Raw genomic sequence first — 24,860 nt, 5'->3', positions numbered from 1 at the left:
TTTTAAGGTTTAAGGCTTAAGGCAAATATTTAAAAACCAATCCTACCTCAATTTCCTGAGGAAAACTACCCACATGTTCATCTGAGGCGAGTAGCCAAATAGAATCACTTAGATGAGAGGAGTACGCATAACACCAAGAACCATGGCCTTAGAGAGAAACTCAATCGTCTGAGAATCTGAGTCTAATGGCTGACTGCTAAGGCAAACACATTTCAATGTGGATCTGCTCTATAAAAGTCTAGTTGTACCCAGGTTTTCTACTTCCTGTTTAACAAAGATTGAATAGTATTGCAGGTGAAATGCTGTGCATCCGTAAATTCTGAGGGTGTACTTTTTGCCTAACTGGTTTAACTTAAAAAGTGCAAGATAGGGGCTGGGAATGTGGCTCAGTGGTAGAGTGCTTGTCTAGCATGCATGAAGCCCTGGGTTCAATTCCTCAATACCACATAAACAGAAAAAGCTGAAAGTGGTGCTATGGCTCAAGTGGTAGAGCACTAGCCTTGAACATGAGAGGCCCAGAGACAGAGCCCAGGCCCTGAGTTCAAACCCCAGGACTGGCAAAAAAAAAAAAAAAAAAGCAAGATAATAAGGATGGAAAAATCTCAAATAGTTTAAGGTGAAAACTGCACCCTTTTTCCAGCTTTTTATCCTTTTACAGAGCTAGGAAGGTAACATTTCCTATTTATCATCTTAGAAATAATTTCTATACAACATATATAACCCTTGTTTATTTAGCCAGACTTTTATTGATATATGAACATTTTACCTTTGGGGGTGTTTATTCTTTGTTTTGCTTTATAATAATATATTCAAGATCTCTGAACTTTTTTTTTTTTTCTGAAACCACATATAGATTTCTCTTCCATGTAGGCATTCAAAACCAGGGCCTTGCACATGGCGGTCAAGTGCTCTACCACTTAGTTGTAACCCCAGAACCTCAAATATAGATAGATATTATTAAAAAGCAAAATTTTAGGGTCATATAAGTGGTACTTTTTAAATAAGGACACATTGTGTTCTCAACGCTTGTAACAGTTTACTGGAGAAGTTTCTTTCTGACTGCTTGCCTTGGTTGGTGACATTGTTGTAGCACACGAAGAGCTTTCTGTCCCTGTCTTCTTACTTCCCAGACTTTCTGAAGGACCTATGACTGAAAGGAATGAAATTACATTTCCTGAGGAAGATAATAATTAAAAAAAAAATCTAAAATGTTGAGAGGCCAAAGAAGACAGAGAATGACTTAGAGCAAGTAGCTAACTTCTGAATTTGTATAAAGTGCTTTAGATCACTGATCTGGAATTGGGTTCTACAGGAAGTCACATAGCCCTGGAACATCATGTGAGAGAACAGGAAGCTTTGGGTTTGGGAGAGCTGTTTCCTGGTATGACCTTTCCTTTCATGGAAACTACATAACAGTTTTAGATGACATATTATAGATATCAGATGCTGTTAAAGCACTTCCACTGTGAATCATGATGTACCTACAAGTGTATGTGTGTGGGAAAGAGAGAGTGAGTAAGGGAAGGGATGACATTGTCCAAAAAGAAATGTACTGTTTACCTGACTTGTGTAACTGTAAACCCTCTATACATCACCTTTATAATATTAATCAAAAATTAAAAATGTTTATTTTATGAGATATAAATAAGGATTCTAGGATGAGATAGCAGATCAGAAGCTTTCCCTGTGCAACTCCATGGATAGAGACAGGGTAATGAAGAACAGACCTACATACCAAAGAGAAGGGCCTCAGGAATCATGAAACTGGTGACAGAACAGCTGAAGAACATCAAATGAGGTACCTTAAAATATTTGAAAAATAAGAACAGTATAAATCCAGATTTTGTTTATGGAAAGAAATAATAAAGATCAGAGAGAAATTTAATGAGATAGAGAGAAAAAGAACAATACAAAGGATCAATGAAACACAGCTGATTCTTCTAAAAGATAATCAAGATTGGCAAACCCTTATCCAAACTAACCAAAAGAAAGATCAGACCCAAATTAATAAACTTAGAGATGAAAATAACAGATACTGCTGAAACTAAGCATCATTATGAAATATTTTGAAATTTTAAATTCTAGTAAATCTAAAAATCTATAGGGAACAAATTTATGGCATATATGACCTACCAAAATTGAACCAAGAGTATATAAATAATGTAAATAATATAAACAATGATCCATAACAAGCAATGAGATTGAAGCAGTTATAAAAAATCTCAACAAAGAATAGTCCAGGAACAGACAAGTTCACAGCCGAATTCTATCAGATCATCAAAAAAAGAAACAAAACCCCAATGTACCTTAAAATATTTATTAAAAAATAGAAAAATAGGATAGAAAGTGGGCCGAGTGCCTCCTACCTGTAATCCTAGTTACTCAGGAGGCTGAGATTTGAGGATCGTGGTTCAAAGCCAACCCAGGCAGGAAAGTGCTTGAGACTCTTATCTCCAATAAACCACTAGAAAACCGGAAGTAGCACTGTGGCTCAAGCGGTAGAGAGCTTGCCTTGAGCTGAAGAGTGCAGGGACAGCACCCAAGCCCAGAGTTCAAGTCCCATGACCGACAAAAAAAAAAAAAAAAAAAAGCTAGAAATGGACCTATGGCTCAAGTTGTGCCAGCCTTAAGCAGAGAAGTCAGGGACAGCATCCAGGCCCAGAGTTCAAGCTCCAGAACTGGCACTAAAAAAAAAATGCTTTCAAATGCATGAAACCAGTATTACCCTGATGTAATAAAACTATAGACTAATTTCTTTGATGCAAAATTCTTCAACATTTGCAAACAGAATTTAGTAACACATTAAAAAGATTACACACCACAATAAAGTTGGCTTGATTCCAGTGATGCAAGAATGGTTCAATAAATAGTACAGCATATAGAATGATGACCACTTCAATAGATTCATAACAGCATTTCTTCATGATAAAAGCCTTGAAGAACTAGAATTAGAAGACATATATCCAACATAATAAAGGCTATATATGATAAACTTGTAGTCAACCTTATGTTAAATAAGTAAGAATTCAAAAAACATTTCCTCTAAAATCAGAAACAACGAGATTCCTACTCTCTACACTTGTATTCAGATTAGTGTTTAATTTATTAGAGTAATAAGAGAAATAAAAGGGATAGAATTAGGAAAAGAAGTCAAATTATTCCTGTTTATAGATGGCATGATCCTGTACTTCGCAGAACCTAAAGACTCCACCAAAAAAATCTTTAATAAGCAAAGTAGCAGGATACAACACCAACATGTAAAATGTGAATAGTCTTTCTGTATATCAATAACAATGCTGAGAAAGAAATCAGAAAAACATTCCCATTCCTAACAACCTCAAAATGAAATCAGATACCTAGGAATAAACGTAACTAGGGAAATGAAAGAGCTTGACTATGGAAACTATAAAATACCAAAGAAATTGAAGATGACCCTAGAAGATAGAAAGACTGCCTATGTTCATGAGTTGGCAGAGTTAGTACTGTAAAAATGACTACATACATGTATAGATTCAAAGAAATCTCCACAAAAATTCTTCACGGATTTTTCACAGAAATAGAAAAAAAATCCTGTTTCCGTATGGAAGAACAAAAGACCTCAAATAGCAAAAATAGTCATGAATAAAAACACCAGTGATGGAATGCCTGACTTTTGTTGCTATGCCATTGCAACAAAATAGTATGGTACTGACACAAAAACAGATATATAGACAAGTGGAATCAAATAGATGGTCTAGAAATAACCCCACATAGCTATAGTCACCGGATTCTCTTCACACATACCAAAAACATACTGAGAAAAGCCTCTTCAACAAATAATGCTGGGAAAACTAGATAGACAAATTGCCATATTTTAATAAATCAGTTAAAAATAGACCAAAGATTTTGTTTTGTTTTTTTTCTTTTTTTCTTTTTTGTCCGGTCGTGGGGCCTGAACTCTGGGCCTGGGCACTGTCCCTCAGCACTTCAGCTCAAGGCTAGTGCTCTACCACTTGAGCCACAGCACCACTTCCGGCTTTTTTCTTTTTGCTTATGTGATGCTGAGGAATCGAACCCAGGGCCTTGAGCATGCAAGGGAAGCGCTCTACCACTGAGCCACCTTCCCAGCCCTAGACCAAAGATTTTAATGTAAGACTTGAAACTGCTGCACAAAAACATAGGGGAAAACTATAAGCTATAAGCATAGGCAGTAACTTTCTAAATAGCAAGAATTGCCTAAGAGTTGCATTAAAAAAAACAAACTGCTGCCCAGCAGCACCAGGGTGGAGAAGCAACCTACAGAAGAAAAAAATTAATTTTTTCTAGAGTTTGAACTCAGGGTTCATTAGGCAGGCGCTCTACCACTTGAGCCAGGCCTCTTCTAGCCCTTGGTGAAAAATCATTTCCAGTTACTCATCTGACAAGGAATTAATATTCACAGTACATAATTAAACACCAAAAGTCAATAATAAATGGGAAAATGAAATGAACAATCAGTTCTCAAAAGAAGTACAAATAGCCAATAAATATATGAAAAACTTGGACATTTTTAATTATCAGGGAAATGCAAATCAAAATTGCACTGAGAACCCATCTCACCCCTGTCAGAATGATAATCATTAAGAAAATAAAAAATACTGTCAAGGATTTGGTGGGAAGAGGATGGGTAGCTCTGGAACCCTCAAGCATTGTTAGAAATGAAAATTAGTATAGCTACTATGTAAATCAATATGGAGGTTCCTCAAAAAATTAAAAATAGTATCCTTTGATCTATCTAAGCCATTCCTGGGTATAGGACTTACAGGAAATCTAATATATAGTAGAGGTATGTATGCATGCCCATGTTTACTATGCACTATTCACAATAGCCATTTCATGGAATCAGCCTAGGTACCTATCAGCCAATGCGTAGATAAAGGAAATGTGATTTGTATACACAATGAGGTTTTATTCAGCTATAAGGAAGAATGCAATTGTGTCATTTGCAGGAAAATGAATGGTGTCAATGAAATAAGCCAGACTCAGAAAAAAAAAATCACGTTTTCTCTCATATGTAGAATCTAGAAAGACAAAAAAAGGTGTGCAAGTATACTATTTGGGAAGAGGAAGAGGACTAATGGGAAAGGGAGTTGGAGACAGGAAAGGGTAATGAGGAAATCAATATGACCAAAGTATATTAGATTCACATAGAAATATCTCACAATAAAACCCACTAATGTGTACAGTTAATATGTGCTAATAAAAAGTAGAACAATGAATAAAATAGTGAATTTTTAAAAGTTATAAAGAAACCAAGCCTTGCCCCCACAAAGAGCATGTATGTGTTATATACACAGTATACCACTGATTCGACATGGTTTATGGGAAAACCTATTTCATATCATTTATTTATTTAGCATTATATTTTATGCATTTATTTGAGTGGAGCCAGAGGGTAGCAGCTCTGTAGTATTAACTTCACTAGACATTCTTCTTAAATATTACAGTATAGTTCTGTACAAAGTGAACTTCTGTGGCTTTTACTGTGCTTTATTAGACTGACAGTTTTCCTTACCATACTCCCGTTGGCCTTTTCTTCCCCTGCCTCCTCCAACACAGAGTTAAATCAATACCACTAAAGCACATAGCAATTTTGAGATCTTTGCATTAGATATTTAATGTCAAGGGCAGGAAACTCCTGGTCCTCTGGACCATTCTGGCCTGAGTTTTTCATATGACTTGTGGCAATTCAAATATTTGAGAATCTGTGCATACAAGGAAGGTCAAAAGGGATTTAGAAGTGAGTGACTGACAGCAAGAAAGCTTGTAATCTGCTGCACAGGTTAAGAACTCATAATACAAAGCAGTGTATGATTGTGAAAGGGCAAGAGGAAAATATTAAATGTCTTCTGGCTGCCATGACATTAGGTCCTTTTCTGTTCTCATTAAATCCCAAGAGTAATTTCCTTAGATGAAACCAGTGTCTCAAAAAGGTTAATTTACCTACCCAGAGTTACACAACTTCCAAGAAGCAGAGCTAGTCTTGAATAGGTCTAATGGACTCTAGAAGTCCACCTCTGCCCTCTGAATAAGGGTCTGAGGGCCCTGTCACTGATGGTTCTCAGGCTCTTAGTTCAGCCCCTTTCACTCCATCTGAACACCATGGGACCCTCATTTGTTATGTAATAGCTGAATCCTCCTCTTCCCAGACACTTTTGCCTGCTTTTGGATAACCACACAGTCGCCAAAGAAAACAGAACAGATGCAGGACTTTCCTTAACTCCACCTCTTTACCCCTCAGTCAGCTGGTGCCAGGTCCTTTTGATTCCACCTCTACTCTGCAAACCCCAGATGCCATCTTCTGGAGGTAGGCTACCAGCTCTTGCCTCAGGGCTGGTAGAACAGGCTCTGGTTTGTACCACTCAGATATATTTTCCATCCTGGTTACAGATTCCAGCCTCAGTGTGATTTAAGTGGGATACTCAGTGTGTGTTCTCAGCTGGCATCTCAGCTCTTCTCCTGCTATCTATCTCTACCTTGTATCATTTCCTCCAAACTCACACCTATCCCAACTGATTCAAAACTTAGTTTACCTGGAGCACTTTCTTTTTTTTTTTTTTGGGTCCGGTCGTGGGGCCTGAACTCTGGGCCTGGGCGCTGTCCCTCAGCTCTTCAGCTCAAGGCTAGCGCTCTACCACTTGAGCCACAGCACCACTCCCGGCTTTTTTCTTTGTGCTTATGTGGTGCTGAGGAATCGAACCCAGGGCCTCCTGCATGCAAGGCAAGCGCTCTACCACTGAGCCACCTTCCCAGCCCCTGGAGCACTTTCATATAGACAAGTCTCTCCCTTTCTGCTTTAGAAAGAAACCAGCCATGTCCCTTTCCCAGTGTGCTTTCTTCACACCATGCCTGTATTTGCACTTATCACTAGCTGTTATTGTTTCTTCCTCCCTGGCCACTAAACAGGAGGGAGCTATGCCCTTTCCCTCTCCAGCTGCGCCTGACACACAGAGGCACCCAATCTTCTGTGTCGTGAAAGAAGGCACAGAGGAAAGGGTCTCCTGACTGCTCGCCATGTCCCTCCCAGCACTTAGACCACTGCCCTGCCCACTTACACAGCCTTCTTCCATGAGGCATCTCCTGAGTACAGTCCACTGCTTCCCACTTCCTATGTCCAACCTTGGTTTGATAGATGGAGACTTCCCCCCCACCCCATGGGTATACCAGGAGTACCAATTGGAAGGTCGCTTCTGGCCATCCCAGGATGGTGTGACAACAGACCTTCACGCTGGCAGGCCTCCAGGCAGAGATAGCGCCTGCTTGGCTGACAATACAAAGAACCCGTTTGTACAGCAGTGTGCTGAATGCAGTGCATTATTGCTGGCAGTTATGTTGGCCACAGTGCAGGGCGTGGAGTTTCTCTGAGACAAACACAGAAATACCCCCAAGATAATGTAGATCAGGATCTCCAAAGTCCAGTGTGAGTCATCGGTGGGTGCTGTTTAAGATAGGAGACTCTGCCTCGCATACTCAGCTGCCTCTCGGGCAGGAAGGTGAGCCAGTACTCATCCTGTTCCTCTCCTCATCTGTTGGGTGGCATTTGGTAAGTCTTCACAGCCCTCTGGCTTCAGCTAGCATGTATAAATGTGTATTGTAGAGCTTTGTGGCAATTAATATCCCAGGAAATGTTTGAAAGAAATACAAATTATTTTTGTGTTCTTACTAGTTATGTTTGTCCTTACCAAACTCCTTCCCTCATTTCTTCATGGGTTTTTAGGTGTTTAAGCTGCCTAAATGTCTAGTGAGCCACCAGATTCCTTTGTTGTTTGGTCTTGTTAGAAGTATAAAGCCAGCATGAGTGATTTAAGAGAAGGGCAAATATCTGGGTTTGATTGTGCTGGATACTGGCTGGAAAACAGCCAGGTCTCCTCCTATTTGCCCATGGGCTGTGAAATAATCCTGGTCAAACAGGCTCAGAGTTGGAATCTTAACTTTGTAGCTTTAATTTCTGCTCTTTGCACTAGTGGACTTCATCCAGCCCCCCTCTTCCCTGGAAACTTGAGCCTCTATAAAATTGTCAGCCACGGTGGGAAGAAAGCTGTGTGGGTACTGAGCTGTGGGTGGGGAGAGGAAGCAGCTGTGGGAGAAGGGTGGTGTGTCCCTGACCCAGGCTGACAGCCGAGGTAGGATGCAGGCCTCCCTGCCTGGGTGAAAGTGTTGTGTCCTGTGAAGTCCACCCTGGAGCTGCTTATCCCATTGGAAATCCATATTCAATTTGGGACTCTATGTGTATCTTATTATGAAAGACTTCTGTATTGTGCTACAATAAAGAAATCTTTCATTCTCTAGACAGTAAAATATTTGAGCAAATTTAACAAATTTTTCCCCCAGTTATTTAGGTATCCAAGGTATGTGTAGAATGCCAGGAAGGAGGGCATCTTGATAGTTATCTCTGATCTTTTGAAACCTGGGTAACTGGAGAAGAGATAGAGGTAGGCGATGAGAGGACTTGATTCCTTGAACTTAGAGGCTAAATTTCTGTGAGTTTAAAAAGAAAAATGGGAGTAACCACCTGCTCCAACAGACAGCAAAGCCTCCTATAACCTCATAGCATTGTGAATGTAGCAGTTGACAGAGCTTGACGTGCTATGCCCATTCAAGTGAAAGGAAAATTTGCTCTGCCAACTGCCAGAGCACTGGTTGTGAACAGCTTCTAGCTGCCTTATGTGATAGGTTGTTGCAAGAGATGCAGGATAGGCTTGTGGGCAGCCACTGATAGACAGGCCATTCTGGGAAGGTCCTCCCTCCTGCCCTTCCTCCTCCTCCAGCAAACTGAGGGGTAGTGAGCTGTTATACTGCCAAGGGGTTAACTGTGGCCTTAGGGTCAGCCTGGGACCACCTCCTGACACATCCTTCACATTTTAGGGAGTGACCCAGTGAAGATAAAGATGTGAGAAGACAGAACCCATTGCAAGGTGGCCTGAAGGCTTTTGTATAAGTCACAATTTAGATTTTAACATTGAGCCAAAGTATAGAGTCAGAGACTATCTTGAGATTGAAAGCTATTACTCACTCTACCACTTAAGTAGCTCACACATACATGCACTTTTAGTTTATTTTACCCTATGAAAAACCATGAAACACCCTGTGCCTAAAATTTAGAGTAAGGTGTCAAACTTGATTGTGCTACCTTCTTCCCTGACTGGGTAACCCTTTATCACAAGCTGACCTTACCCTAACAGGTCATCTCTGTTTGAAGAGTCGTATTAATCATCCCTTTGCCTTATCTTCTTACCACCTATGTGCTTATACCTCGGCAACATACTGACTACATTAGACATTTGTAAAGTTTCATTCCAAGTGTGTGTGTGGTTTTTTTGTTTTATATTTGTTGTTTTGGATTTTTGAGAACAGTGTCTTGTAGCCAAGGCTATCTGAGAACTTGCTAGGTAGCACAGACCCATGGTCATGGTTCTCTAGCCTGAACTTATCGAGCCTGAATGTGTTCTTCTTTAGTTTGCCTCTTTTGAGATTTATTCTTTTATTTTTCTATGTATGTATGTATGTATTTATTTATTTATTTATTTTTGAGTCCAGTCCTGGTCCTGAACTCTGGGCCTGGGCACTCACCCTCAGCTCTTCACCTCAAGGCTAGCACTCTACTACTTGAGCCACAGCACCACTTCCGGCTTTTTTTTTTTCGCTTATGTGGTGCTGAGGAATCAAACCCAGGGCCTCATGCATGCAAGGCAAGTGCTCTACCACTGAGCCATCTTCCCAGCCCAGATTTATTCTTTTAAATTCTCATAGTTCTAACTCATGTCATTCTACTGCACAAATATAGAATGTGCACATATATATACACACATGTGCATGTGCATAGAATATTTACATCATTCTCTTGCCCATAAATTACTCTTCCATCCTAAGAATAGGATTTGGGGGTCTCTAGGGCCTGGGTATATTCAAATGCCAGGTTTTTTTTATTTTCAGAATTAGTTATATTTAAACATTTCAAACAATATGTTATATAAATATTGCTTCATTTTAAAATACATCTTGAAAAAAAATAAAATAAGATACATCTTGAACCATCCAAAACTGATTTTGTTTAAAAAAAATCCTATTCTTTTGGGGCATCTGAAAAACTTAACTTCAACCATAAGAACATGACTTTAGTTTTATAGTTATTGTTAAAGAAACCATTTTTGAAAAGTAAAACCAAACATTAAAGCCAAGAAAGTCCCAAATGAAACAATCTAGCCCTCAGGAGCCATATGAGCTATATACAAAAGCTTTCTGGATCAACTGTCACTCTTACTCTGTCCTAAATACAGTCATCTACCACCTAACACCAGAGTATATTTAGGGGATAGGTTCTGAGAAATATTTCATTAGATGGCTTTGTCATTGTATGAGCATTATGAAGTATAGTTACACAAAACTAGGTGGTCTAGCCTTCTAACCTATGTGAACTAAACTATTACTCTCAGGCTACAAACATACCATACTGAATGTGGTAGGCATTTGAATAACATGACATTTTTGTATCTAAATGTGAAAAAGAAAAAGTACAGTAAAAATGGCTAATGTTGTACCTGTGTGGGGCTCTTGCCTGTGGGTGTGGCTTGCAGGACAGGCCTCTGTTCTAGGTAAGTCAGTGAGTGAGCTGGGAGGGCAGTTGAGGCCCAACCTGTGATGAGTAACGATTGTTGATTGTAAATACTGTGCTAGGTACAATGTGTGAACTAAGCATACTCTATAAACACTGTACTCGGTCTATCTTAAATTGGTTTAAAACTTTTTGCAGTAACAACCTTGGCTTAATATCACTTCCTATAACCTCTTTAATTTTGTAAAATGTTTTGACTTTTGTAGTAGCACTTTAAAAGACAAACATCTTGTATAGCTATGTAAAAATATTTTGAAGTTTTTCAGATTCTTTGAGCTTTCTTTTTTTGCCTGCCCTGGGGTTTGAACTCTGGGCCCAGGTACTGTGTTCAAGATTAGCACTCTACACCTTGAGCCACTGCTCCACTCCTGACTTTTTGTGGTCAGTTGGGGTCTAATGGACTTTCCTGCCTTGACTGGTTTTGAATCACAGTCCTCAGATCACAGGCTCCTGAGTAGCTAGGGTTACAGGTGTAGCCACTGGTGCCTGGCTAATCCTTTAAGTATTTTTGTGTTAAAAACCTAAAACAAACTAAAGATGCGTTAGCCTTAGTCTCCTCAGGGTCAGGCTCATCAACAAGATCTTGAGGGGCGGTAAACAACATGTGGAATTGTTATTATTTGCAGCATCTTCAGGGATGAACTGAGATGATCTCACACTTAATTTGCTTTTTATGTGCATGCCAAAGTAATGATGAAAAGCATGGTAAATATGTGAGTGAGTAGCAACCCTCCATCACCAGGTATTATGCTCACTGTGCAAGGGCCTGTGCTGTGCCTACCTATGGCTGGCACTACAAAAGCTTTGTTTATACAAGATCCCCATTAGCACAAGAGACAGTTGGTCAGGAGATGATGGGAAGTTTTCAGCTGAACTATAATCTCTAAGACTCATGCAGACATGCCAACCACTATGGTTGTTGACAGAATATGTATATGTTCACCTGTTACACATTGCATACACTGTCCTCATACACCCCTGTGGAAGTTCCCAGAGAAGTTTGTATGGGAAACATTGGATTCAAATCTTCAAATCTAGGAGAGTTGGGAAACTTTGTGCTCAGGAGGAGCATTTTGGTGGCATCGGTCCCTTGAGAAGGTAGATTTGGTGAAGAGCTCAGAAAGATATAATAATAGCATACAGTGTTTTTTATTTTAATGGTATTTATTTCCCTTGAGAGCTTCTACTTATGACTTTGATTGCAGCTTAGTGTTCTTCCTTAGAACTACCTTTAAAACACATTTTTTTCTTCCTTGGGAAATTAGATTTAAAAATCTTTTTTGTTCAGTGAGGGAATTGCTTTTCTAAAAGAAATGACATCAGGGACATCAGTTAAACTAAGTGTGTAGCTACAGAAAGTCCCACTCTCCTGATAGCCAGCTATTTTTGCCACTACTAGTAGGATCAGAGGTCCTCAGAAGGTCAAGGAAGCATCCTGTCTGCCTTAGTGCAGTTTTGCAGATCTTTGCCTATTAGTCTCCCTTTGAGGCTAGAGGCACTGGAGCTTCTGATGAAAAGCATGGGAAAAAACGGTGACTGAGCATAAACTATGTCAAAAAATAATACAAAACAAAGAATATCCCATTATACTGATTCCAAATCACCACAGGAAACTCACACCCACAATTCTGAGGCTATCCTTCTAGAAAACTGCATACAAATAGAGCCTGCATGTATACATCTATGATAGTCTTCCACCCCTACCCACTTTAAGAGCACAAATCAGCATGCACAGTGTGCCTAGCTCTGTGTCTTGCTTTTCCATCCTGGTAGTGTCCTCCCATGATTACCCATTCAGATCCATTTCCCTAGTGGTGGCTGCATCATTTACCAGGGTACTGGAATATTTTTAGGTGGCTCACTGTTGGTGGATACCTGTGCTGTTTCCAGAACTAGAAACAGATGGTGGTGGTAGCAGCAGCACTGGTGGCAGACTATTGTGTTAGTAGCCGCAAAGATGAACTGGAGAAAGAGACATCAAAATTGTAAACACTCTGCTATTTTTAAAAGCTTTTTTTTATTAATTTTAAATATTATTATACAGATGATGTACAAAGGGGTTACAGTTATGTAACATTTCTTAGAGTGGTTTGTTTTAACATCAGGCAAACAAGAATGATATGGAATCTCGAAAGACTAGAATCTTTCTTCCTTGCCTTTTTTTCTGATGATGATCATTATGGTGGAGAAGGAGATTGTGATACATAGCCAAGCATTTGAAGGAAATGTTATCTACAGCTTAGTGGCCAATGACTTGGGTAGATCCAGTTCTTTTATCTCCTGCTTCTAGTGCAGACACACTCTGTGACAACTGGACTGTTGGTTATCATTTCATCATGTATCTTAGAATACATCATCAGTTTGGACACAAAAGGTTTCCTAATGCAGAACTTGTCATTTCATTAATACTGTTTGTAAACATAGTGGATTATCCATTCCCACCCCATTATCCTTCTCTTTCTACTGGCTAGCCGATTCCTGCAGTAGAGGCTAGAATCGTTAGATTCTGCTTCGCCATCCTTGCTGTGGCTGGGGTGTGAGCATGGGACACAGGCCTGGCCCAGAGGTTCCCATGGGAGATGTGCTGAGGAGCTTCCGCAGAAGGTTCTCCTCCCTAATAAGATAGGAAAGAAGAGAAGCATCCTCACCTAGAGCTAGGAAGTATCTGTGTGGAATTCTGATTTTGCCTCCATGATAGTAACAAGCAGTTGTCTTGAGGATAATAGAGTGAAAAAATGGAAAGTACTTGGATATTTGACCTTTTTGTTTGTTTGTTTGTTTTTTGTCATCAGTCGTGGGGCCTGAACTTGGCCTGGGCGCTGTCCCTCAGCTCTTCAGCTCAAGGCACTACCACTTGAGCCATAATACCACTTCCGGCTTTTTTTTTTCTGCTTATGTGATGCTGAGGAATTGAACCCAGGGCCTCATGCATGCAAGGCAAGCACTCTACCATTGATACACCATCTCAGCCCCTGACCTTTTTTTTTAGAGGGTGGTGATACTGGTGTTGAAATTCAGGGCCTCCCATTTGCCAAGCAAGTGCTCTACCATTAAGCCACATCCACAGCCCTTTTTTGCTTTATGTTATTTTTCAAGTAGGATCTGTGTTCTTGTCTAGGGCTACTTCAGACTGTAATCCTTGTACAGCATCTTGGGAACCACAAGTACACAACTATGCCTGGCTTATTTGTTGAGGCTATGTCTAATTTTCTTTTGTCTTGAACTACAATCCTCCCAACTTTACTATCCAAGTAGCTGAGATGATAGCCGAAAGTTATCACGCCCAGCATAGATTCTGTTTATTTCTAAGCCCCAAATTAGCCCTGTTCTCTGATCTTAGTCTGCAAAATCCCAAGTGACCTTACTTTCGAATCTTCTTTCATTCAGTTACTGAAATTATCCTACCCAATATAGAATTTTACCCACAGGAAATACTATCAAAGTAGCAAAATGACACATAAAGACAGCTAAGTGCCTACTGTGTTCAAGAGACAGACAACGTGAGGCTCTGAGGTTGCCAAGAAAATAAAAAGAAAGGGATGAAGATGAGGCAAGAGGGAATTATCCCTGGAGTTCTGAGTAGAATTCAGTACTAGTTTTGAGATGACCAGATGACTGTGTGGAAGAGGTTAAGTTGAGCCTGAAGCTGAAGGAACCCTGAGAATCTAGTGTAGAGTCTGCATTCCTGGAAGCCCCATGCTCTGGAAGGAATACAAGCTGTGGCATCAGACTTAGGCTCAGACTCTCACTTGTCACTTCCTAAGTTGCAGCTTAATTTCTTTGATATATAAAGCATGTTTGCATAATTGGGGTCAAAAACTAGAGATCAATGATAATCAAACCTCTGTGCTGCTAGGTACCAAGTAAGAGGTAGAGAGAAGTGATAAGGACTGTTCACGTGTGAGGCCTCAGGAGCAAAGGTGAGGTAAGCCAGAAGTGATTGGGCCCGCGTGCTTGAGCTGGTCAGGGTTCATGGGATCAGGTCATTTGGTGTGGGGAGAGAGTACAGAATCTGGACAGAAATGGGATTGGGTAGAGACATGGAGGCCCTTGTCTTCCAGCTTGAGGAATTTCAGCCTCATCCTGTAGACAGCCTAACTGCTGAGAGGGGCAGTCTAGAGACAAAGATAAGCAAAGATTGGTATGGTGGTCCAGCTGTCAGGACAAAACAGTTGGGCCAGACAAGTGTCAGATATTCATAAGAAAGGAAGGGTCAGTATTTCTCTATCGAAAAAGAGGTTAGTGAATGTAGTAGGCAAGGGAGATGGAAACAATGGTGAGTCCTAAAGACTGAAAGGCTGTCCATGTTGTGTGTGAAATTCAGACAGATGTGTAATACCCCAAGATAATTGTGTACTGGGGTTGGGACAAGAGCAAACTGGAAAGGTTTGTTGAGATGGCTGATGCAAATCCTATATAAGTGGAAAATAGATAACTACTCAAATCTGCTCCCCAATTATGCTTGTCACTTTCATGCTATTTATGCATAAGAAGTTTAGTTCCTTTAAGAATATATGCACCATGTTAATAAAAACAAACATAACCTTGCCTCTGATTATATGTTTGAACACTTAGAGTTGAGCCCATAATATAAAGTATATCTTCATTGATGGTTGCTGGACTGCATAATTATCAGGATGAAAAACAAGTTGCTGAGCACTAGTGGCTCACATATGTAATTCTAGCCATTCAAGAGGCTGAGATCTGAGGATTGCAGTTCAAAAACCAGACCATGCAAGAAAGTCTGTGAGACTCTTAGCTCCAATTAGCCACTAAAAAGCCAGAAGTAGAAACTGTGGCTCAGGTGGTAGGGCACTACTCTTGAGAGCAAAAAAGCTCAGAGATAGTGCCTAGGCCCAAGTTCAAGCACCTGGGCTAACACAAAGAAAAAAGAAAAAGGAAAACAAGCAAGTAAAGTGTTTCTGATTTAGGGAGTGTAATAGTTACACATATATTTATAATGATCTTAATAAAATAGTCAAAACAATATGTAAAGTAACATGATCATATCAGAGGTATCAAGTACAGAAATCAAAGAAAAAAATTCTAATTGTGAAAATACTGTACAGAGGGTTTACAATTACACAGGCAAGATAATTAGTACATTTCTTATCAAGCATTGTAGCCTCCTCCTTTGTTTCCCCTTCCCATCCCTTCCCATCCTCCCTCCCCCAAACCTCCACCCCACCCCCCACACCAAAGTGTAAAGTTTGTTTTCGACATAACGACTTGTACATCTCATTGTTGCAATGGGTCCACCTGTATCCCTATTTAAACGATTTGTTTTTTCCCTTCCCCTCCACAAATTATACCGATATCAAATACAGTGAAAGCAGGGGTTATACCATGGGGGAGGGACATACAAAGCAACAAAGAAATAATCTTATAAATGTGTTAGAAACAATCGCATGAAAGAAAAAAATATTTGAATACATATCTTAGGGTTCATTTCCCTAACATCAACTTACCTGACCTTTTCTGCTTGACTCAGACATATACTAGTTATTGCAAATAAGGGAAACCATGGGACCTATGTTTCTTTGGGCCTGGCTTACTTCACTTCATATAATTTTTTCCAAGTCTTTCCATTTCCTAACAAATGGGGCAATGTCATTCTTTCTGATAGAGGCATAGAATTCCATTGTGTATATATACCACATTTTCTTGATCCATTCATCTACTGAGGGGCATCTGGGTTGGTTCCAGATCTTAGCTATGGTGAATAATGCTGCATAGTTGTGCTGATAGCTTTAGTGTGGTCTTGTTTGTGAACATTTGGGTAAAATGCCCAAAAGTGGGATTGGATTGCTGGGTTATAGGGGAGCTCTATGTGGAGTCTTTTGAGGAACCTCCATACTGCTTTCCAAAGTGGTTGAACAAATTTACACTCCCACCAACAATGCAGTAAGGTTCCCTTCTGTCCACATCCCCTCCAGCATCTGTTGTTATTAGAGTTCTTGATTATAGCCATTCTAACTGGGGTGAGGTGGTATCTCAATGTTGTTTTGATTTGCATTTCTTTTATGGCTAGGGAGGTTGAGCATTTCTTCATGTGTCTATTGGCCATCCTTCTTTCTTCTTCAGAGAAGTTTCTCTTTAAGTCTTTAGCCCACTTATTTATTGGGCAGTTGTTTCTTTGAAGATTTGTTGTTGGGGGATTTAATTTTTTGAGTTCCAAGTATATTTTAGATATGAGACCCTTGTCCGTTGTATGGCTAGTGAAGATCTTTTCCCAATTCGTAGGCTTTCTATTGATCTTGCTAGCTATGTCCTTTGCCATGCAGAAGCTCTGCACTTTCATGCAATCCTATTTGTCCAACCTTTCTTTGATTTGTTGTGTTTCTGGGTCTCTATTAAGAAAATTTTGGCCTGTGCCAAGGAGTCCTAGGGTGTCTCCTATTCCATCTTGTAATGTTTTCTGAGTGTCTGCTTTGATTCCGAGGTCTTTGATCCATTTGGAGTTGATTCTGGTACAGGGTGATATATAAGGATCTAGCTTTAGTTTTCTACAGGTAGTTAACCAATTTTGCCAGCACCATTTACTGAAGAGGCTGTCTTTCTTCCATTCTATTTTTTTAGCTCCCTTATTGAAGATTAGGTGGCTATAGATCTGTAGGTTCATTTCTGGGTTTTCAATTCTATTCCATTGGTCCTGAGGTCTGTTCTTGTGCTAGTACCAGGCTGTTTTGATTACTTTGTAGTAGAGTTTGAAATTTGGTATTGATATTCCTCCAGCACTGTTCTTTCTGTTGAAGATCGTTTTTGCTATTTGGGGTCTATTATTGTTCCATATGAATTTTTGGATTGCCTCTTCTATTTCCTTGAAGAATGAGGTTGGAATATTGATAGGTATCGCATTGAATTTGTAGATAGCCTTGGGAAGTATTGCCATTTTCACAATGTTGATCTTTCCAATCCAGGAGCACAGGAGTTTTTGCCACTTTCTAAGTTCTGTTTTGATTTCCTTTTTCAGGTTTTCAAAGTTTTCATCATAGAGGTCCTTCACTTCTTTGGTTAAGTTAATTCCTGGGTATTTTATTTTTTGTGGGGCTATTATGAATGGAGTTGCTTTCCTAATTTCAGCCACACTTTTCTCATTGTTGGCATACAGAAAAGCCATTGAGAAATCAAAGAAATTTTAGTTCAAGTTCAGGTTGGTGTCTTAGACTGAGTGAATTTTCATAGTGTTCTCAGAGGGTCTTCTAACATTTTGAAATGCTGAATAAAGTAGGTGGGCTGTGTTAAATTTATGAAGTGTACTACATTGCGGATATTCATAAGGAGTCAACAGCCCTTCAAAGGGTCAAGTTTATCATCTTGTGCAAGACAAAAGAAAAGCAAAGAGAAAAATCCCCTCCTTCATCTGACTTAGGAAAGTCTTGTACTTTACCCTTGGGGGATAAAGTTAATGTTTTCAAGTGGCAATTCTGCATACAAGCAGTTCTGTAATAAGCTCAGCAGGTGTCCCTATCAGAGTTCTCATTGTCTCTGGGGGAGTTAGGGCTCTGTGCCAGGTACAGACCCAGGATTTAGTCTATTACAATTTCCATTTTTTTTAAGCATCTGGCATTGAAACTTACCCAGACTGCCTTCTGCCCACAACACATACTTTTCTTTTCCTTTTATTAATTTAATTTGAGTTTTTATTTTTTTCCAGGCAGAAATGCAATCATGGTACCTGCTGAGAATAGATGGGTATACCATGGAGCTTTCTTACAGTCTGACAATTTTTTGTGACTATGAGAGTGAGAAGAATATACTGTGTACCCTACATTATGATATTTCTCTTTTCAGTCCATAAATAAAAACAGACGGACCAGCATCCTCTGAAGGAAGTCATCCTCAATGCTGGCCTCTGTTTTTCATCCTGGGTAAAAACATTGCACTTGGTGGTCTATTTGGATCCTGACAAAAAGCACCAAGGCTATGATAATAATTGGAATCTGTTCAGTAATTTAGGTCCCCAGAAAAAAACATGATTAGAGATAGCATAAATCACCAATCATGTCTTTATGAGGCAAGATGGCTGACTTCCACTCACATGATAGCTAATGTTCTTTTAAGCAGGAATTTAGCTAGTATTAATTTCAAATAACGTGTGTGTGTGTGTGTGTGTGTGTGTGTGTGTGTGTGTGTGTGTGTTTAGTACAAGGTCTAGCTATAAGATCCTGCATTCCAGACAGAGACCTTCTTAGTGTTAATATTCAGTGAAGTGTGAATTATAGGAATGTGTTGACCAAATTGTATGAATTCACTTAGCAAATCATTCTTCTGTGACTGCATAGCACATGAACCAAATCCCCAAATCTCTAAATACGGCTAGCACAGCAAGGGATTTTTGTAGTTAGTAAGAATTTAAACTGTCAGAGATGAGACCTGCCTCAACAACAACAACAAAAGAATGTAGGCCTGATATGGTGGATGTATTCAAGAGTCAAAGACAAGGACGATCATGGGTTAAGGCAGCCTGGGCAAAAAGTTGACAAGAAATAATTTGTATTTAAGGTAGGATTTTATGGGTGGCTTTTTTTTTTGGTGGCGGGGTGGGGGGTGGTATGGGGGGGGTAGTCCGATTATGGGGCCTGAACTCTGGGCCTGGGTGCTGTCCCTCAGCTCTTCAGCGCAAGGCTAGCGCTCTACCACTTGAACCACAGCACCACTTCTGGCTTTTTTCTTTTTGCTTATGTGGTACTGAGGAATCGAACCCAGGGCATCATGCATGCTAGGCAAGCGCTCTACCACTGAGCCACCTTCCCAGCCTATGGGTGGCTTTTTGTTGTTGTTGTTGTTGTATGTTCCATCTGTCTATTTCTCAGTACTTTACTTTCATGATCATTGTCATAGTTTCTGGAGCCTGCTGTGTACTCTGTGTTCATTAATGTTTCACACTCCTCCTTTTACATATTCTTGCCCTGCACACTCAAGGCCTTCTGCTTCATGCTCTTTTCTCGAGCCACACTTCCAGCTATTAATTGTTCTTAATTTTAGAGACCTTAAACTTTTAGTTTCCTGAACATTCTACTTACTTCATCTCCAGACACATTGTGTTCATTAGTAAGCTGTCTTGGCTGTTTTTCAAGTCTCCAAGTCCAGTTTCCCTTCCTAGAAGCCTTGTACTTAAATGCCCTACAATAGTTACTCCCTCCACACACACATTCACCTTGCCCTTTGTAGTACTTCCCACATTTCCTGTTCACACAGAGTTCAGATGTCTTCCTGAGTGGACATGGAGACAGGACTAAGCTCTCATATAGTCATCTTCTTACTCCTGGGCTTCTAGAATATACCTGGCTCTCAGAAGATGCCCCAGGGGTGGGGATGGGGGTTGGGGGGTGTGTGGGGGGGAGATGTGGGGCATGGTCTTCAAGTAGAAATTCTGAATTGTGGTGGACCTGGTTTCCCTAAATTACTCAGTTCTGCCAGCTATCATAAAAAACAATTTGGTCCAAGTAAGTGAATAAGCTGTAATTGTACTTTGAGTGTTTTTAGTTAAATCCAGTCTTTTTGAGAAACATTGGCTTTCTAAGTAACTATTATGTAATGAAACAAGGCATTAGCACTGTGTATCAACATGGTATTTAGGATTTTGCAGAACCTAAAGTGAAGTATTTTTCTGTCTAACTCTGGTGTATCCAGTAATAGCCCAGATATTAGTGCCTTGCTGTGTGCCATTCAGATTCCCACTTCTCTTCATTTGCTCCCTTGTGTTCTAAAAACAAATATAGCAAGTATTTATTAGATAGTGTAATGAAAGTTTGGGAAACTAAAATTATTAAGGAGTTAACGAAATTTTGCAGTTCAGAATTGACAAGCCAATGAAATTAAAGTTATATTCCTAGTAGAATCGAACAATATTGTATGTTAATATTTATTCACTGGGCACCTGCATGGTCATAGGCACTGTAAAGTTATTGTTTTGACAGCTCATATTTTCATTATCTATTCTTTTGTTTTATAGATTACTTTTTTGAACTGTCATTTATAGTAAAGGGCATACATCTTAAATGTAGAGTTGGGTGATTCTTACTTTCGTAATGCACAGAGCCACCACCTACTAGATCAATCTTGTATCAGCCTTTTCTTGTCTGATGCCATGATGCTCCCTGGCGCCACCTTCTGGTGAACCATTCCCCCAACCCCTGTTCCCGTGATCAGGGTAAACCAGAGTTCTTAATCACTGTAATTATTCAGCACTTGTGTGTTTGCGTATGTTCTCTTTAAGAATCATACATGTCTTTGTTGTATATTAGCAGTTCTTTGTTCCTTTCCCTTGTAGCCTATGGTTTTAGATTACTATTTGCATAGTTTTCATTATAAAGAAAGGTAGTTATTTAATTTGCAGAAATAGGTATATGCTGATAACTTAGTTTATTTAATAAGACTAGCAGAACTTGAAGTGGAAAAGGGGGTTGCCAGACCTAGCAGCAACAGGATTATTTGAGTGTTAGTGCTGCAAGGACTTTAGAGGTCTCAGTTAAGCTACCTTGTTCTCTCAAATGAGAAACAAATGAGAACCAGAGTCAACCAAAACCCAGATCCCTGTCACTCTGGTTTGGTCTTTTCCTGAAGTCACTCCTATGTCACAATTCAAGTAAAATCTTGTGGAAGACCTGGGTCAAAAGGAACACACTCTTGGGAATTTAGAAATCCATAATCCATGCTCTAGAAATTTCACTGGAACCTTCCCTCTTGGTGTCAGTTCAATAAGATGTTACTTTGTACGTGTGACTTTCTCTCTTACTGAAGCTCATCTGCAAGAGCAAGAATGGGAAATTTAACCAGGACATATGTTTATTTTTTACTTTCAAGGCATAGTTTTGAATTTTTAATGTTCTCTGATGGGCTCCTGTTAAAAGTCCAGAAGAAAACCACAAGGATTATTCTTTTGATGAGGAGTCTTCTAGAAAATTCTCTTCTGTGATCTCTGCAAGTAAAAAACTGATCATTAATCTTTACCTTCCCACTAAGGTAAAGAAGTAAGTCATAGGAAATTCATAGAAAGGATTTTGAAGGAGAGATTAGTGGATTTACAGCAGTGGAAAATTAAATCCTGTTGAACGACTAGTCAGGAAATAACCGTAGAACATTTTTCATAATGTTAGAGTCATCTTAGATTTTGTTAGAAAACAGAAACAAATGACTTACCTTTTTTCTTAATTATAAGGCTTTTATTTCCAAGCAGGATCGAAACCTATTTGTTAGTTGGTCCTGAAATAAATTTAATGACTAATAAGCCTTGTTAGATTTTCATATTAAAAAAATCCAAAGGAATATCACAGCAAATATTTGTCTACTTTAGCCAGACTCAACAATAAAAATTCTTACCTTTGCACTCTGTGTGTGTGTGTGTGTGTAGTTTGTTTCAAAATAAGTAACATACAGACATCAGGGGATGTTGCTTCTGATATGCATCTGCTAATACTTTTTAAATGACTAATTATATTTTTCAAGTATGCATTTATCCAAAATGTACATATGTATTTATTTATTTGGGAGTGTTAGGTTTGAACTCAGGGCCTCATTTACTAGTAAAGCATGATATGAGTGAACCACAACTCTAGCTCTTTCTAGCTGGTTATTTAGAGATAGGGCCTCACTCTTTACCTGTGTCTAGACCGAAATCTACCTATTTTATTCCTCTGGTCATAGCTTCAGTGACAGGATTGTGCCACCACTCCCAACTTCTTCCCTTGAAAGAGAATCTCTCCAGCTTTTCTGCCTAAACTGGCTAGGAGCCACAATCCTCCCGATCTCAGCCTCCCAAGTAGAGAGGATTACAGGTGCAGGTATGTGTATAAGACAAAATAAATATAAATAAATGCAAGCCACTTTATTTCTCTTTTTTTCTTTTGGTGGTAGTAGTACCAGGGTTTGAACTTGTGGTCTTGTACTTGCCAGGCAAATACTCTATCACTTCATCCCAGCCCCCATCTTCTATTTTTTTTAAACTTTAGATGATGTCTCAATATGATGCCCACACTGAACTTGACCTCATGAACTCAGTGATCCTTCGGCTTTAGCCTTTGGCATAACTGAGACTCTATAGTCATTATGCAAGTACACACAGCCAATGACATTCATTGATACATAGGTATCCCAAAGTTTCTAGCCATCTTTTTGCATACAGAGCTGACAATTGCTCACACTGGTTAATAGAAAAAAGATGTGATCTGCCCAGAACCAAAGAGGTCATCTTTAATGTTGCCAAAAACCAAGCCGGGCGCTGGTGGCTCACGCCTGTAATCCTAGCTACTCAGGAGGCTGAGATCTGAGGATCGCGGTTCAAAGCCAGCCCGGGCAGGAGAGACCGTGAGACTCCTATCTCCAATAAACCACCAGAAAACCGGAAGTGGCGCTGTAGCTCAAGTGGTAGAGCGCTCGCCTTGAGCTGAAGAGCTGAGGGACAGCGCCCAGGCCCAGAGTTCAAGCCCCACGGCCGACAAAAAAAAAAAAAAAAAAAAAAAAAATGTTGCCAAAAACCATCATGGCCAGAGAGTTTGTTTACTACTCATCATAGCCTGACCATGAAAGAACATGAGCCATTGTAGGCACCAGCTATCTCCATGGTCTACAAGGGTTCAGTGCCAAACCCTAGGCTTTTTGTCCTCAGGTTAGTTCCGAATCTCTGTGAAAGGGCCATTGGGAAGTTGAGGACAAGTTCAGAGCTATGAAAAAGGAAGAAAATATCTGTGAAGGGATAGGAAACTGCCCTTTCTCCCCCATCCCCCTCCACTGCATCCTCCCTCTGCTCTGCTGCATCCTCACCCCCCCCCCCCCCCCAGACCTTAAGGACCAACAGGAGAGAAGGAACCTGGTTTGCTTATTGAAAGAACTATTGTAGGTGGGGGTGGGGATGGAGGTGTAATCTGGTAAAGTGGTAACCTTAGGGGGATTGGAGAGATAGGAAAAGGTGCTGCTTTCAGGTGGGTAGACCTGAGGATAGCAAGGCTGGGTCAGTGTGGGCAAACATAGGAGATACAGCATATACAGACAGTTTTAAATAGGGATCAGAGAGAACTTAGGTAAGAAAGAAGGATATCATTGATACATGAGGTCATAGAAGTGAGTCTAATGCAAATGTACTTACATAACTATCCATAAAAACAAGCTTCCATGCCCAAACAAGAATACGCCCAGAATGTTGGCTATGAAGGCTTTTTAGAGGAAGTAGAAGGTTCTAATCATTAGATAAGCTTTTCTGATATATCTTTCCCTTGTTTGGCTTAAAGACTTGGAGGTGGGAAAGGTTAGCTTAATACCCTTTCTGTAGGGATACATTCAGTCTTAGATTTATGAGATTAGCAACATAAAATACTTACTAATGGCACTTATAATACAATAAAGGATCAGATGTTGACATTTAAAATTTTAGTCATTTGAGATGAACCATTTTAAAAATCAGGGGAATTCCAATATTAGATAAGTCTCTGTAAAGTACTGTCTTGGGCTTTGGGGTATGTGGATACCTTTTAACAGTTATCTTTACACAGAACTAGAGGGACAAAGGGTGAACAAATACAGTGGTTCTATAGACACTGTGTTGAAAATTTATGATACAACTTGTGGGTACAACTTGATGGGAGAGAAAAACTAGAAGAGAGTGAGGGAAGGGGTGACATTGTCCAAAAAGAAAAATACTCTTAGCCAGGCACTAGTGGTTCATGCCTGCAATCCTAGCTCCTCAGGTGGCTGAGATCTGGAGGGTCGCAATTCAAAGCCAGCCAGGGCAGGAAAGTCCATGAGTCTCTTACCTCCAATTAACCACCAGTAAACTAGAAGTAGCACTGTGGTTCTAAATGGTAGAGCACTATCCTTGAGCAAAAAAGCTCAGGAACAACTCCTAGGCTGTGAGTTCAAGCCCCATGGCCCACATAAAAAGAAAAATAAAAAAATGTACTCTTTACTTGACTTATATTACTGTAACCCCTCTGTATATCACCTTTTTAAATAACAATTTTAAATTATCTTTACCCTTTGGGTTCATTGAAACTTGCCCCTTCAGAAACCCTGGGTTTGAGGTTGAGACCTATTTGTCATTCATTCTCCACCCTAGCCCCCTTTCTGCTGCAGTGTACTCATAGGCAAATTTTGTGAACTAACTTGAGAATGGTGAGGAGTGAGACCCTCTTCCCTTTATCCAGCTTTAGCCATGATGGCAACATACTACCTGCCTGGAGTAAGTTAGTGTTGATAGGGGATACAACATATATACTATTGCAAGGTTCAGTTT

At 39.8% G+C, this 24,860-nt stretch overlaps 1 protein-coding gene across 17 annotated transcripts in view; it reads left to right on the top strand.

Moving 5' to 3' along the window:
- Positions 1-24,860, top strand: part of Tmcc3 (transmembrane and coiled-coil domain family 3) — a 297,502-nt gene that overhangs the window by 249,121 nt on the left and 23,521 nt on the right. The window contains exon 1 of one of the 17 annotated variants that reach the window (XM_069990195.1): positions 1,653-1,798. The exons of 15 other annotated variants lie outside the window; for them this stretch is intronic. The gene's annotated coding sequence lies outside the window, so the exon portion shown is untranslated. Of the gene's footprint in view, positions 1-1,652; positions 1,799-7,502; positions 7,562-24,860 lie in introns of those variants that run through there. One more of the 17 variants, XM_069990178.1, reaches the window with a different exon arrangement.

This window comes from Dipodomys merriami, unplaced genomic scaffold (assembly GCF_024711535.1).
Source record: "Dipodomys merriami isolate MVZ:Mamm:240054 unplaced genomic scaffold, mDipMer1.0.p SCAF_10, whole genome shotgun sequence".
NCBI classification, from domain to species: Eukaryota; Metazoa; Chordata; class Mammalia; order Rodentia; family Heteromyidae; genus Dipodomys; species Dipodomys merriami.
This window is presented reverse-complemented; position numbering and strand designations above follow the sequence as displayed.